Below are 16944 nucleotides of genomic sequence, written 5' to 3'. Positions count from 1 at the left end.
TGCTTTGTTGTAAAGCAAATAAGAAAGGTCACTATGATCGATATAGTGTGTGAACGCCTTGAGATGCGTCAGCCAATCAGCGTATGCCAACACTGGGTTTTAAAGAGTAGGTCGTGCCTGAGGAATTCATTGAATTTATTGAAGGATTTACTCAATTAATTGACTGTGCAATGTCTATGGGTTTTATGTGTACCAACATCCAGGGTATTTCTGATCAATTCCTGCCTAAGAGACTATTAGCTAAATGTCACACTAATGGAATTGGAGGCAAACTATTCCCTTGGTCACGGCTCATTTGGGATAAACCAGATGCTAGGAGCAAACGGCAATTAATACGATTGGCAGGCTGTGACTACCGGAGCACAGAAGGATCTCAACTATTCACTCGAGATACCAATAATTTAGGTGGCGATTAGAAAACCACGAATGTGAAATTGCCAATGGCATACATTTTTCTTAATTTCAACCATTTGAGACAGAAACATCGCATTTCAAAGAGATTTTGTCAGCTGAATTGAATGGTCAAAACTGTGACAAGCGGATTACAATGTAGGCAATTGTGAGTTCTGAAACATACTCGTGTCGAGAATTCCAATGATCCACAACCAGCCCAACACAGAAATTGTAACTCATCTCACCCCAGAAAGATCGACCCCTTTTTCAGTGACGGTTCCCATGTGCTCTAGTTTCCCACCCAGGGGAAGAAACTGTAATTGCCTATTCTCGCTAATCCGAGTCAAAATGGTGCACTTTTAAATGAGATCACCCCACACTCTTATACACTGCAGAGAGGCCCAATTGAGACAACTTTTCATCATTGGGCAACACTTTCATCACAGCAGCCAATCCAGTGAATATTTTATTTCCCACTTCCTGGGCAATTTCGCTTCTACTTACATAAGGAGACCAACATTACGCACACTGCTCCAGACCTGGTCTGATCAAAGCCCTGTAAATTTGTGGATGTGTTACCTTATTCTTGTCCAAGAATGTCCTTTCAGTGTACACCAGCATTGAGCTGGCCTACCCAGTGGCCTTCTTTAGCCCCATGCAAACTTCCTGCTTTCCTTGATCCAGTATGAGTCAAACCAAGTCCCTGTGAAGATCCATATTCAGGCGTTTCAAAACTTGAAAAATCTCCCGTTTCCTATATTTTCTAACAATCTGTATCAATTCCTTCCTTTCAATATCTTGTTCCCGCTTATTTAACACGTGTCTACCTCTTTGCAGCCAATTTGTGCCCTCCTTACAGTTTACAATTCTCACCCTGTTTTGTCTGTTATCCATAGTGAATGTATTAACCTCCATCAATTCATCGTTAATAATGGTTGTGCTTAGCAGAGTCACCAGCAGTAATCCCTGCTGCGCTTTACGAGTTCCAGCCAGAGAAGGTGAAAATTCCCCACATGTTTCACCTCCCTGCCGCTCCCCTGTTACCAATACTCCATCAATAATATCCTGACCGTGTAAAGGCTGACCTTGCGCTTTAAGATTTAGCGTGGCACGACGCAGTCCAGGGAGTTTCATTTAGAGAGATGAATGCTGTGAAAAGTTAGCTAAAATGGCAGAGAAGTTCAACAGGGCGAAACTTTTTGCAGACATGTGGTCATATGAACTTCAGTTATAGGTGCTGGGGAAGGCTACTTGTTCCTTGCAGCTTATTTTCCCACGTAATTTAAACATTCCTGTGTTTTTCTTTTTGCCTCAGTCTCACTTCTCATACATTTCCCACATTTTTAATGTCCTTTGTGCCCAAAACACCAATGAATTTATATTTTGTACATGTTCAATGGCCGATCATCTGCAACTCTCTACGGTGGAGGATTTCAAATATTCATTTGATTGAAGAAATTTGATTGAAGAAATTTCCTCGCATCGTACAACTAAGGTATCGATTATGTAACCATCCGGCACATGTCAGCAAGCAGCCATGTTAGTGCCAAATGAAATGTTACAAAATGGAATTAGGAATGATTTGTTAGCAGGAGAGCCAAGTCTGCAGCAGAGGTTAAACACAAAAGTAAACCATCCTCTGGATGAATCGCCAAATCCTATAGGAGGCAATGTCACTGTGGCAGTCCAGAGAAGCTGATTTCTAAAAAAAATGTTTCCTGGAAGCTGATGCTCGCAGATTCAATATGTTTAGGCCGCCTGCTGGGCAACTTTGAAAGTTTTTATCTAATGACTTAATAATACAGTAACAATCCTGACTGAAAAGAGAGACAGACAGAGAGAGAGAGAGAGAGAGAGAGAGAGAGAGAGTGAGAGAGAGAGAGAGATAGAGCGACGGAGAGAAAGATAAAGAGAGACACCGAATATCTTTGTTCTTGTCTCTTAAGTTTATTCTTTCTGATGATTTTTTATTGCCACTCTCAACATTATGATTTGTATTTTTTTATGTTTGGTTGGATATTGTGAGATTTTTTTGATTTATTCCTTCCTGAATTACTGCCTTGGCATATTCCATTCTTTTTACAAAATCTTCCCTAACCTATTGATCTGCATTTCGTCCTCCTGTTCATTTTCGCCCTTGTACTTAGTGAATGATGCTTGCTTTCATTTATATAGTCCCTCTGATTTATTTATTCATCCTATTGTTTTATGATTAACTACTTGCTTTCTCTTTTATTGGGAGATAGTTGGCCCGACGTCTTTCTCCCTCCCTCTCTCTCTTTCTTTCCCTCTGTATCTGACTCTCTCTCTCTCTCTCTCTCTCTTTCTCTCTCTCTCTCCCTCCCTCTCTCTCAATCTCTCCCTCCCTCTCTCTCAAAACATCCGCCTGTCTGTCTGTCTCTCCCTCTCTCTCTTTGTCTATCTGTCTGTCGTTCTGTCTGTCTGTCTCCCTCTCGCTGCCCCTGTTTCGCCGGGTTAACTTTCTAACATACGATTAATTTTGTCGCACTGAATTCCACACAAGCAAAGAAAACACAATGAAAACATTCAACGCGACGACCTCAGCTTTTCCATCGCCGGCAAGATGACTTCCTGTCATTTCTTTCGAGGAAAGATTCCTTTTGCTTTTAACCTGTGGCGTAGATCTGCCTGAGCATCTCACCCACTTCCGGTCCTGATCTCGTTTTGTTATATTTCATCTTACAAGGATAGAAATCTGCTCGCCTGTGTATACATGTTTATAGGGTAACCCAAACCTTGGAGGAAAGGAACAAGTTTCAGTCATTTATGAATACATTTCGGATATGTTTTTGACACTTAAAGCGTGGTGAATCTTTGGACTTTTCTGCCACAGAAAGCAGCAGATTTCTCGGTCATTGAGTGTAAACAGGGCCTGGTTTAATCCAACTTTTGGATGTGATTGGGGTGAAAGGCTTCATGGAAAGTGTCAGCGTTTGGAAATAAGTAAATGATTAGATACAAATAATTGAAAGGGGCTGCAAGCTGAGGTGATCAAATAAGCTCCTGATGCGGTAAAGTTATGTACTGGTGATAAGATGCTTCAATGTGTTTCGCTCTATTCATCCTCTGTGTTTTGTACCCTTATTTTTCACAGCCCGTCTCTGTAACTGAAGTGATTACGTCCGTTTCCATTTTTTTTTTCAACTCTAAAATAATTGGCATGTGATTGATTCCTACTTGAATACGTATTTCCATGTTGGAGACAGGCCGCTCGACCAAGATCAGAGGCAGTTTAAATAATGTGAAATACATTCTGCAGCACAACTAATCTTGGAGCAAATTTAAAGTGAGGAATTGAACGGGTACTAACGGGCGCAATGCTGATCCCATAGATGGGAAATCCACCATCGCAATGGTCATAAATCAAGACTTTGAAAAATCACAGAATAATAAATCCTTTTAGCGTGGGATAGGGGCACCACCAATCAGAATATAATTAGATATTTTTGGTAAACATTGTAAAATAGGTAAGGGAAAAAAAAAACTGCCAAAATAAAACTAGACAGTAAGGAGCAGATATTGTGGCAATGAAAATGCAAATGTGTGCTTATAAACTGGAGTCGATTATTAATTATATAAAGAGAGAATAACGGCGGGAAATATATATTTATACGGAATGAATAGGCATCTGGAATAGTATGTTCCATTAAAACAACCAAAAAAATAGCTTTTAATCAACGTTCCTGGGTGAATAAATGGATGGGATCAAGAAATAGAAATTCAAGTGAATCACATGCAATAAACAGAATGAGAATAAAGGAGAAGACGATGAAAAGAAAGCACAGCTTTAGGGAAGAATTCGAAAGAAGGAAGGCAAATAAAAGCTTCGAAATTAAATGATGAATGGATAAATGAAAGAAATAATATAATATCTTAAAGTCAAAATTAACAAAGGGTAAATCAGGGTGTGAACCGAGATACATAGGATACATTCGGTGAATATCAGCTCGAAAGCAATGACATAGTCTCTCTCTCTCTCTCTATTCTCGCTCTCTCTCGATCTCTCTCTCTCTCTCCGTCTCCCTCTACCCCTCCATTCTGGTAAGTTTTTTTAAAGGTATAACTTCATGACAGCTGAGTTGGTAGATTTCTCATCCACGGACTAAGCATTGCGTCCTGTCCTACACAGTAAATACCTCACCGCATTTCCCCTTTTCCCTGCCCGCCTTTCACAGATCCATTGTGTAGTTGCAATCTCCTGCTGTACTCATCGCATAATCTTTACTCAGCTCATAACTTTTCTCCCGGATTTTCCTCGGAGCCCCTTCCATTATTTGGTGGTCTCTTGACCTGCCCTTCCCCTGATATTTAAACTTGCCCTGACACACCCTTCCTCTACACATCTATCCTCGAAGATAGTAATATGGTTAGTATTCAGCAGCAATTGCTTACAACATATTCAAATAATTAAGGTACTTTTGCACGTTGACGAGACAGCGTCAGTAGCATGGTCAAACTGCCAGGGATAAGGAGAATAATATAAAAAATTCAGCGTCCAGGTGAATTACTGAGCAAAGTACAACACATGCACATGGACACCAGAAACCGAAACAACAGTAGTCATTCGGCCTTTATTGTCCATTGCCATTTAAGAAGACAATTCCAGATCTATTATTAAGCTTTAACCTCCTTCAGTGTCAATTTTGTTTCAAAGCGTGCATTTTCCCCAAGGCATTCTGGTACAATACACCTGTTCTTGATCTTGTTTTATTCCCCAGAACATTCAATATTCTGATGCCAATTGTTCAAGTTGTAAAAAATGTTCACACTGGTTTCCTCGCGGTTTGCAGGCTATTATCCAGAGTGACCCTTCATTTTGATATTCTTATTTTTGTTCCCCCACTATCAGATTTTAGCCTATTCATTACGCCGAAAAGAATCACCGAGAAGTGTGTGATGAAGATGGAATATACTTCAATGCAATATGACATGTGAGAAAATATATTTAGTAATAGGCATGGGTGACATATGGAAATAAGCATCCAGCAGAGATTGGAACCACAAAAACAGAGTGAGGGAAATAGTCAGGGAGAGTTACACGCTGCTGGATAGGTTATTACCACATCCAGTGAAAAAAAATTTGCTTAAAAAGACCACCGTTCAAACGCAATGACATTCCCGTCCTACCGAGTGAAATTGTTCCTCTCGTCCTGACCATATTGTTCACTCACTGAAAGGTTTGGTCACCCCTATCCCTTTACTCAGCCACTGAAACTCCTCCCCTCCCCGGTTCCTGCCACCCGATTCAGTGAAAACCTGTCGCTCCCTAAACCCCGCCTCCACACCCGCTGAAACTCTTCCCCTCCCCTGCCCCCTCCTCCAAACCCACTGAATAATTCCACCTACCGTAAGCCCCTCTGGCCACGGAATGCAACTCCGCCCCTCGCTGAACTTATTCCACATCTCCTGAGATGCTCCTTCCCCTCAGCGACTTCCCAGAAACTCTTACTCATCCCTTGATTTTATTATTCCCAGCACCTAAGCAGCTGTCCCAATCTTTCAACAACTTGCACATTCTGTGTACCCTTTCCTGATCTCCAGGCCCCTTACCCAGCAACTTGATAGATTCACTCTGCTCCTGACACCCTTTCCCATCCACTGCGCTGTATTTAATGAAGACGAGGGAGGTCTGAGCTGATACCCGGAGAGCAGGTGTGAGCCCTGCGTCACCGCCTTGAGTGAAGTCCCACTGAATTTAGGGCCACTCAGGCACTTAACGTAATTATGTCGGGCTTTCCCCGTGTTCAGGGATTTCAGCGGTGGAAACCAAGCCAACCGAGAGCTGCCGGCCAATCAGTTACTGGCAGCTCCTGGACGGCAGAACCACTACGGATACCACAACCAGCTTCGTCATCTGGTCATCGCTAAATCCCAGGCCAGAGGTGACTGATGGTGGGATAGAAAATGAATTTATCACTCCCATGTATAACTTTGACACGTACAGAATTAATCCCGAACATACAAATCCACCACTGACAAGTATAGATTGAATCTCAAACATTCACACAACACAAGAGACTGACAAATACATATAATCCCATAAGTGACAATCAAATCGTGGAACTAGGATACATCAGAGAGATATATAATGAATATCAAACACCAGGCAAAGAATGAAAATCCAATACACAATGAAATATAGATAACGATTCTGATATCCAAATACTATCTTAGTGAAACGACTATCAATATGATGCACGGTTCCAGGGAATTTTTGCTGCAGACTGAAAACGAGGCTCGCACGCAAAACCACTGACATTCAGAATCAGAATGACGCCCCACACCCTTATCCAGTTGTAAGGAATGATAAAGATCTAATCACACATTGACAATTACACAAAAAAACTAGACATGGTTCCAGGAACTGATTGAGATTGGATATAATACTCGCTTACGGCAACAAGATAGTGACCGATGCGAAATGAATGAGACACCCGCTTGCAGTACCAGAAAATGGCAGATAGCGAATGAAACCAAGACGTGCTTACAGTAACAGAAACTGACTGATAGAGAAAAATACTTCCACAACTGCAGTGCAAACGGCAGCTTCACAATGCGGACAAAATTGTTAACTATATCGGGAAATGACTGACAGAGAGACAATAGAACACATATACACTGCTCCCGAGAGTAACAAATACTGAATAACCAAACACTCACCTACAATTCCGCTGATAATCAATCCAAACTCACCATCTTGCAATACGGGTTAAATAGGCTGCTTTCGCAGTTCAATCTGCGTCATCACGTAGAAAGATCCAAATTCACGGCCCCGACTTCGCTCACTAAATACAAGAGCCTTTTCAGCAGGTTTTAGGAATTCGGAAATTGAAATACTGATAGTCTACCCACTCAATTATTACAGTGACAGGCCCTTTGCCCTTTAAAATACTGACAGTCTTATCACTCAATTACTACAGTGACAGGCGCCTGGTCCTGTAAAATACTGACAGTCTACCCACTCAAATATTATAGTAAGAGGCCCCTGGCCCTGTAAAATACTGACAGTCTACCCACTCAATTACTATAGTGACAGGTCCCTGGCCCTGTAAAATACTGACAGTCTACCCACTCAATTACTATAGTGACAGGTCCCTGGCCCTGTAAAATACTGACAGTCTACCCACTCAATTACTATAGTGACAGGTCCCTGGCCCTGTAAAATACTGACAGTCTACCCACTCAATTACTATAGTGACAGGTCCATGGCCCCGTAAAATACTGACAGTTTACCCACTCAATTATTATAGTGACAGGTCCCTGGCCCTGTTAAATTCTGACAGTCAACCCACTCAATTAGTAATGTGACAGGCCCCTGGCCCTGTTAAATACTGAAAGTCTACCCACTGAATTACTACAGTGACAGGCCCCTGGTCCTGTAAAATACTGACAGTCTACCCACTCAATTACTACAGTGACAGGCCCCTGGTCCTGTAAAGTACTGACAGTCTACCCACTCAATTACTACAGTGACAGGCCTCTGGCCCTGTAAAATACTGACAGTCTACTGATACAATTACTAACGTGACAGGCCCCTGGCCCTGTAAAATACTGACAGCCTACCCAAACAATTTCTATATAGAAAGGCCCCTGGTCCTGTAAAATACTGGAAATCCACCCACTGAATTACTATATTCAAAGGCCACTGGTTCTGTAAAATACTGACAGTCTACCCATTTAATTAATATATGGACAGACCCCTGTTCCTGTAAAATAATGACAGTTTCCCACTCAATTAATACATTAACAGCTCCCTGGCCCTGTAAATTACTGAGAGTCTAAACAATCTATTCTTACAGAAATATATCCCAGGTACTATAAATATTTTGACAATTCCCCTATGCTACTGTTTTTTTAAAAATCGTTCATGGGATATGGGCGTTCTTGGCTGTGCCAGCATTTATTGCCGATCCTTAATTTCCCTTATACAGATGGTATTTAAGAGTCAGCCACATTTCTGTTGGCCTGGATTCATATATAGTCCGGATGAGGAAAGAACAGCAGGGCCTTCATTAAAGGACATTAGCTAAGCAGATGTTTTTTTTTCCAAAAATTGGCATTGGTTTGATGTTCATCATTAGAGATTTTAATTCTGATTATTTTTTTAATTGATGATTTTTAATGAATTTGAATTTTGCCACACACCGTAGTGAGGTTCGAACCCGGATCCCCAAAGAATTATTTTGTGTCTCTGGATTACTCACCCTAGCCCAGTGACAGATCACCGGCTCTGTCAACATTCTGCCAGCCTATGCATTCTATTGTTGTAGTGACAGCCCCCAGGCCAAGTCAACATTCTGACAGTCTCCCCACTCCATTACTATAGTAACAGGCCCCCAGCTCTGTTAACATATCGACAGTCTCCCCACGATATTACGTTTGTTATAGGTGCCCAGCCCTTCATATGTAGAGCAAGTAACCACAAATTGTTACTATAGTGTACAGGCCCAGGGTTCTTTATGCATTCTGACATGCTACCCACTCTATTGCTATAATGACAGAATGACAGAACCCCCAGCTCTGTAACCATATAGACAGCCTATGACAGTCTGTGACTATTGTGATAGGCCCCCAGCTCTGTCATAATGCTGAAGTCTACTCACTCTATTACTATATTGATAGAACCCCCCGCTCTGTAAACATGCTGACAGCCTGCACACTCAGTTACTATAGTGACAGGCCCCCGGCTCTGCAATTATAAAGACAGTCTACCCACTCTATTAATTTAATCACAGAACCCCCTGCTCTATACACATACTAACAGTCTACCCAATCTATTACTATAGAGACAGAACCCCCAGCTCTCCAAACATAATGACAGCCTATGCAGTCTTGCATTGTAGTTACAGGCCACCGGCTCTGTCATCATGCTGACAGAATATTCACTCTATTACACTAGTGACAGGGTCCCGACCTCTGTAAACATACAGACAGTCTCCTCAATCTAATACTATGGTGACAAAACCCGGTCTGTAAAGCTGCTGACAGTCTCTCCACTATATTACTGTTGTGAAAAGCTGCCGAGCGGGAAATATACTGACAGCTCCAAATCCACTTACAGGCCCCTGGCTCTGTAAACATCCTGATAGTCTCCCCACTCAATTACTCTGGTAACAAGACCCTGGTTCTGTAAAACACTGACAGTCTAGATTCTCTCTTACTGCAGTGGTTGGCCCCGCTTCTTCAAGCATGCTGACAGTCTAAACAATCTATTCCTACACTGACAGATGCCCGGGTCTGCAAACATACCGAGAGTCTTCCCAATCTATTACTACAGTGACAGGTCACCAGGTCTGTACATTTTATGTCATTCTCTCCACGATACTAGCTAAGTGAATGGTCCACGTCTCTATAAAATTACTGACCAACTGCCCACACTATTGTTATAGTGACAGCTCCCAGGCTCTGTAAATATAGAGACAGTTTCCTCACTCCAGTACTATAGCGACAGGCTCCGGGCTAATTCAACATACCAACAGTCTCCCCACTCTTCTAATATAGTAGCAGGCCCACAGCTCTTTAAACATTCCGTCTCCTCGCACTATTAATATAGTAACAGGCCATTGGCAATGAAAACATACTGACAGTTACCCCTTCTATAACTATATTGTGAGGCCACCTGCTCTTTAAACCTGCTGAATGTCTCTCCACTCTATCACGATAGTGAGAGGTCCCCGGCTCTGTAAACATTCAGACAGTTCATCACCATATTCGTATGGTGACAGTCCCCCGCCCTTTAAACACACTATTATTATCGTCACAGTCCTCAGGCTCTGTAACAATACTGACACTCTCCATAGTGTAAATTATTCTCCTGGCTCTGTGAGGACAGTGACAATCTCTCCGCTCTATTATTATTATTAATAAAGCCCCCGCTTCCGCACTCCATTAATGTGAAGTTAGGCCCCGGCTCTGTAAACATATCCAGAGACTCCCCTCTATATAATTATTAAAAAAACAGGCGCTGGCTCTCCAAACATGCCCGCAGTCTCCCCAATTATTTACTTTTGTGACAGCGCCCGGCTCTGTAAGCAAACTTAGAGTCTCCGCATTTAATTTCTATATTGACAAGACGCTGGTTCTGTCAAGGTTTACTACTTAAGGGACAGAACACGGGTTATGTAATACTAGGGAAATTCTAGGCTCTCATTACTTCATTGACAGTGTCCCAGCTCTTTAATCATACAGTGAGACTTTCTACTCTATGAGTTATCTGACAAGGCCCCACGTCTATAAAGATGCTTACAGTCTCAATTCCGATTGCTATTGTGACAGGCCGCCGAATCTGTAAACAGAAAGAGAATCGGCCCAGGCTTTTACTACAGTGACAGACCCCTGGCTTTGAAAACATACTGACAGAATAACATTATGTACCTTTAGTGATAGGTCCCCTGCTCTGTAAAGAAGCAGGCACAATACCACTGCATTCATATAGTGGTAGTCCCTCGGCTCTGTAAATCAATTAACAGTCTATGCACGATAATACAACAATGAAAGGCTCTAGGCTTTAAAAACATACTGACAATCCCCCACCCTATTAGAATTGTGACAGGCCCCCGGCTCTGTAATATAACTGAAAATCCATGCACTCTATTACAAATAGTGACAGTCCCCTGGCTCTGTAAGCATACCGGCAGTCTATGCACTATATTAATAAATTGACAGCCCACCGGCTCCGTCAACGTGCTGACAGTGTATGCCCTGTATTATTACAGTGACAGACCACCGTCTATGTCGACATATTGACAGACTATGCACACTATTACTATAGTGACAGCCAAACGGCTCTGCCAACATACGGGCAGTGTAGGCACTCTAATAAGCTACTGACAGCCCCCCGCCTCTGTAAGCATGCTGACAGTCTTTGCATTTTATTGTTATAGTGACAGTCTCCGGGATCTTTCAAATTGCTGACAGTCTATGCACTCTCATACTAGAGTGACAACGCCCAGGCTCTGTCAACATGCTGCCACTCTATGAACTCTTAGTATAGTGACAGACAACTGGATATGTCGAAATGCTGACAGTCTATGCAATCTAATACAATAGTGAAAGCCCCCCGGCTATGTCATCATAATTACAGTGCAAGCACTCTATTACTATAGTGACAGCCCCCCGCCTCTGTCAACATGCTGACAGTCTATGTGCTATATTACAATAGAGACAGTCCCCTGGCTTTATCAACATGCTGACAGTCTGTGCACTCTATTACTATATTCACAGCCCCCCGGCTCACACAACCTGCTGACAGTCTATGGACACTATCACTATATTGAAAGCCACCCGGGCAAGTCAAAGTTCTGACCGTCTATGCAGTCTACTAATATACCGACAGTCCCATGGCTCTGTCAACATATGGACAGTATAGGCACTCTAATAAGATAGTGGCAGACACCAGACTCTGTCAAGATATGGACAGTCTAAGCACTCTAATACTATAGTGACAGAGCCCCTGCTATGTCAACATGCTGACAGTCTATGCTCTCTATTACTATAAGGACAGAACCCCGGCTCTATTGTAATGCTGACAATCTATGCGCTCTATTAATATACTGACAGACCCCCGGCTCTGTCAACAAGATACCAGTCTCAACTCTCTATTGACATAGTGACAGTCGCCCGCCCCAGTCAACATGCTGACAGTCTATGCACTCTATTAATATAGTGGCAGACACCCTGCTCTGTCAACATGCTGACAGTCTATGCATTCAATTGCAATAGTGAAACCCCCCCGGCCCAGTCAACATGCTGCCAGTCTAAGCACTCTATTATTTGAGTCAGTGGCCCGCCGTTCTTTCAAAATGCTGACAGTATGCAATCTAATACTTTAGTAAAAGCCCCAGTCTATAGAACAAAGAACAAGAATAAAGAGAAGTACAGCACAGTAACAGGTCCTTCTGCCCTCCAAGCCTGCGCCAATCATGTTGCCCGTGAACTAAAACATTTGCACTTCCAGTGTCCTAATCCCTCTATTCCCATCCTATTCATGTACATGTCATGTTGCCTCTTATACACCACTGTCGCATCAGCTTCCACCACCTCCTTTGGCAGCGAATTCCAGACACTCACTACACTCTGCATAAAAAAAACTTGTCCCGCATATCTCCTCTATAGTTTTCTACTCTCACCTTAATTCTATGCCCCCTTGTAATTGACCCTTCCAAGCTGGGAAAAAGCATCTGACTATCTACTCTTGCGATGCCACTCATAATTTTGTAAACTTCTATCAAGTCGCCCCTTAATCCACGGCGCTCTGGTGAGAACAATCCGAGTTTCTCCAAACGCTTCTCATAGCTAATGAACCCCAGACCAGGCAGCATTCTGGTAAACATCCTCTCCACCCTCTCCAACGCTTCATATCCTTCTGGTAATGTGGCGACCAGAATTGCACGCAATATTCCAAGTGTGGCCAAACCAAAATTCTATACAGCTGCAGCATGACTTCCCAGCTTTTATATTCAATGCCCCTGCCAATAAAGGCAAGCATGCCATGTGTCCTGATCCTCTAACAGTGCAACACATCCTGAGCACTGACCCTCCGAGAGTGCGGCACTGCCTCAGAACTGACTTTCCAAATGCGTGGCACTCCCTCAGAACTTACCCTCCTACAGTACAGCGTTCCCTCCACACTGACTCACCGACAGTGCGGCGCTGCCTCCATACTGGCATTCTGACAGTTTGGCGCTCCCTCCGTACTGACCCTCCAGCAATGCAGCGCTCCCTCAGCACTGACCGTCCGAAAGTGCAGCGCTATCTCAGCCCTAATCCTCCGACAGTGCGACACTTTTACAGTACTGACCCTCTGTCAGTATGGCACTCCTTCAATAATAATCCACTGACAGTGCGGCACACCCCAAGTATATACGCTTCAACAGTACGCACTCTCTGACGGGTTATAAACTAAATAATGATTAAATGTATCAATGAAAATAAATGAAAATAATTAATGCAATGTTAATAACAGATTAAGAGTAACTAATTGTTTCTGCTGTTGATAAACATTTGAGATTACTTTATAATAACACATCTTAAAGGTGGACCTTTTAATTATAAAGAAGATGCACAAATCATAAAGCATTGATATTAAATCATCATTAGGTATACTAGAGGTGGAAAAAGATTATTGAATAATTGGATTTTTATGTATAATATTTTGTTGCATTTGATTAATAATTAGTCCAATAATGTATAATATATGTTTAGAAATTAATTGATAATTAGATGTTCAATTTATAATGAATATTTAGACTTTTAAATTCTTAATGTAATGTAATAAATTAGATGACAATTCATAATATGCTGTTGGAATTAATTAATAATTAGGTGTATAATTTGATATTACATGTTTAACTTAATTAATATTTAGACCAATAATATATAATATGCTAATGATAAAGTTAAGAATTGGATGCTTTAACGCATAATATATTGTAGTTTATTAATAATTCAACATATTAATTAAAAATATATTGTTGAAATTGATTAATAGCTATACCTACGAACAGATCGATTAAGAGCAGGAGTGGGCGACTAGGCCCCTCGATCCACTCCGCCATTCAATAAGATCACGTCTGATCTGGAATATTCCTCAACCCCACATGCCCACAGCACCTCAATAAACTTTCGCAACCTTGTTAAGCGAGATTCTATCTCGCTTGGTCTTAAATATATTCAAAGGCTGTGCTCCCACAACATTCTGTGGAAGACAGTTCCAAAGACCCCCGACGCTCTGTGAGAAAATGGTCTACCTCATCTCTGAATGAATTGTGAATGTTGAGATGTTTGCACTATTTATTCTGATCATAATTTGAATACAGCATGATCCGCAGCTGGGAAATAAGGCTGCTGGTGTTCATTGTGCATTACTGAGGGAGTGCACCATTGTTGGAGGGTCATTGATGAAGGCGAACCTCCCTGTTGGATGGTGAGTGCTAAGGGCGTGCTGCACAGCCGGAGGGTGAGTAATGAGGTTCTGCCGTACAATTGGAGGGTCAGTACTAAGAGTTTGCCGCAGCAGCGGAGGGTCAGTACAAACGGAGTGCAACACTGTCGGATGGTCAGTATTGAGGGAGAGCTGCACTGTGGGAGGGTCACGACTGCTGGAGTGTCGCACTGTCAGAGGGTCAGTTCTGAGGAAGCACCCCAATGTCGGATGGTCAGCTCTGAGGTAGAGCCGCACTTTCTGAATGTCTGTACTGAGGGACAGCTGCACCGTCGGATGTTCAGTACAGAAAAAGCGCCTCAGTGTCGAAGGGTCTTCTTTCGAGAAGCAAAGCACTGTTGCAGGGTCAGTACTGAGGGAGCGCCACACTGCCGTTGGCTCCGTTCTGAGCGATTGTCGCACTGTCGGAGAGTCAGAACTGAAGTAGTGCCACACGCTTGGTGAGTCCGACTTGAAGGTGTGCCGCATTATTGGAGGGTCAGCACTGAGGGCCGGCCGCACCTTCAACATGTCGGTATTCAGGGGGCGACTGACTGCCACAGGCTCAAGATTCAGGAAGCGCCGCACTGTCGGAGGGTCAGTGCTGAGAGAGTGCTGCACTGTCAGAACATCATTACTGAGGGAGTAATGCGCTGTCGCCTGGTCATTACTTAGGGTCTGGTTCCTTGTTGGAGAGCCACTACTAAGGGTGTACCTCTCTGACTGAGGGAGCGCTGCACATTCGGAAGGTTAGTACTGAGGAAGCACCTCGCTGTCCGATGGTCAGTAATGAGGAAGTGTCGCTCTGTCGGAGGGTCAGTTCTGAGGGACTGCCACACTGTCAGAGTTTCAGTTTTTAGGAAGTGCCACACTGTCAGAGGATCAGTACTGGGGAGCAACAAACTATCGGAGGTTCAGTACTGGGGTATCACTGCACTTTTGCAGCGTATGTGCCACAGGAGTCCCGCTTTGGTGGAGGGTCAGTACTGAGTGATTGTGGCACTGTCAGAGGATCACTAATGAGGTAGCGTCGCACAGTTTGTGGGGCAGTTCCGAAGGAGCGCCGCACTGTCAGAGGGCCAGTACAGAGGGAGTGTCGCAGAGCCGGAGGGTCATTGCAGACTAAGTGCATTACTGTCAGATGGGATCTCCTGAGGAAGTGCCACACTGTTGGATGGTCTTTATTGAGAGCGTGCAAAACTATCGGAGTCTCAGTGCTGATGTTGTGCCACCCTGTCGGAGGGTCAATAATGAGGGAGTGCTGCCCTGTCCGAGGGTCAGTGTTCAGGGCGTACCGAGCCTTCAGACATTGAGTACTGAGGGTGTGCTGCACTGTCCGAGTAACTTCACAGAAGGAGCCCCACACTGCTGGATGGTAATTACTGAAGGAGCGCCGCAATGTTGATGTATCTAATTTGATGAAGTACCGCACTGTCTGGGAGTCAGCACAGAGGGAGTGCCACACTGTCGGAGTTGAAGAACTGCGGTAGCCCCGCACTAAGTGGGATCGGTATTGGCAGCAATTCTAACAAGCAGAAATAACCTTTTGGCCATGAATTGAGATCACAGAATTGTATGCTCCGTAGGGACATAAGCTTAAAATTAGATTTAGGCCATTCAGGGTTAATGTCAGGAAGCAGACAGAAAGACACATGCCCGTAGGACGTTGTTTGATGTTTCAATTGCGAAAGTCAAGTCATAAATTAATGGGTCTGTGTTATGTAAGAATATGAAAGTTTCTGTGTGCCAGCTGGGTCACTGTTGTAATAACACAGATGTGCTGTAGATTCCCTGAATCTTGGAACAAGGCTAAGGGAATGTTTTACCTTCTCCTGTTCACATGTTTGAAACAGCTTTCTGTTCCCTTGCTCCTGTTTGTACATGTTCCTGGGTGTGTGGTATCTGAGAGATCTTACCTGCGCCTCTGTTGCATACAATTGCTTGCCAAACACATTAACGTCATAAATCTAGAAAGGCTGACATTTTCTTGATCCTGAAACACGGTGTGCAGATTCAAATCTGCTCGGCTCAGAGCATCTCTCCATCAAGCTACCTCAGTATTGACAATGCCCCCATAATGTTGGCAGACTCTGAGCTGGAAAACTACCCAGCAACCTCGAGTTAGCTAACTGAACAAGAACATTAGAAATAGGGGCAGGAGGAGGTTAATTTCACCCTGTACAGTTAAATTTGCTTTGATCAATTAGATTTCACTAAACTTAGCAGTAGGATTACTGGAACCTGAATTAAACCTTCAAAATGACTTAGGTCGACAGAGACAGAACCATCAGGCAGAGTCTCGGATATTGAATTAACAAATAATACTGACGTTTATTGAACAGAATCAAAATAAAACTGCAATGCCCTTATAAAACAATCAAAGATTCATCAACCTACTTGCAGAATTATTTATAATCTATGAAATATCTAATCAGAGGAGACAAAAACAAAAGTGTATTTTTCAAAGTAATGCTGCCAGGCTCACACTTGAAGCGTTTCCACATTGGTGTTAATGATCTGCTGGAACTCAGTTCCAATCAGTCAAAATGGTGACAAGGTGTCCATCATTCTGCGTCACGCTCGAGAATCGGCCTGTTCATCCACATGAA

Source organism: Cetorhinus maximus, unplaced genomic scaffold, assembly GCF_964194155.1.
Source record: "Cetorhinus maximus unplaced genomic scaffold, sCetMax3.hap1.1 HAP1_SCAFFOLD_223, whole genome shotgun sequence".
In the NCBI taxonomy this organism is placed as follows: domain Eukaryota; kingdom Metazoa; phylum Chordata; class Chondrichthyes; order Lamniformes; family Cetorhinidae; genus Cetorhinus; species Cetorhinus maximus.
The sequence above is the reverse complement of the archived record's forward strand: the minus strand, read 5'-3'. Positions refer to the sequence as shown.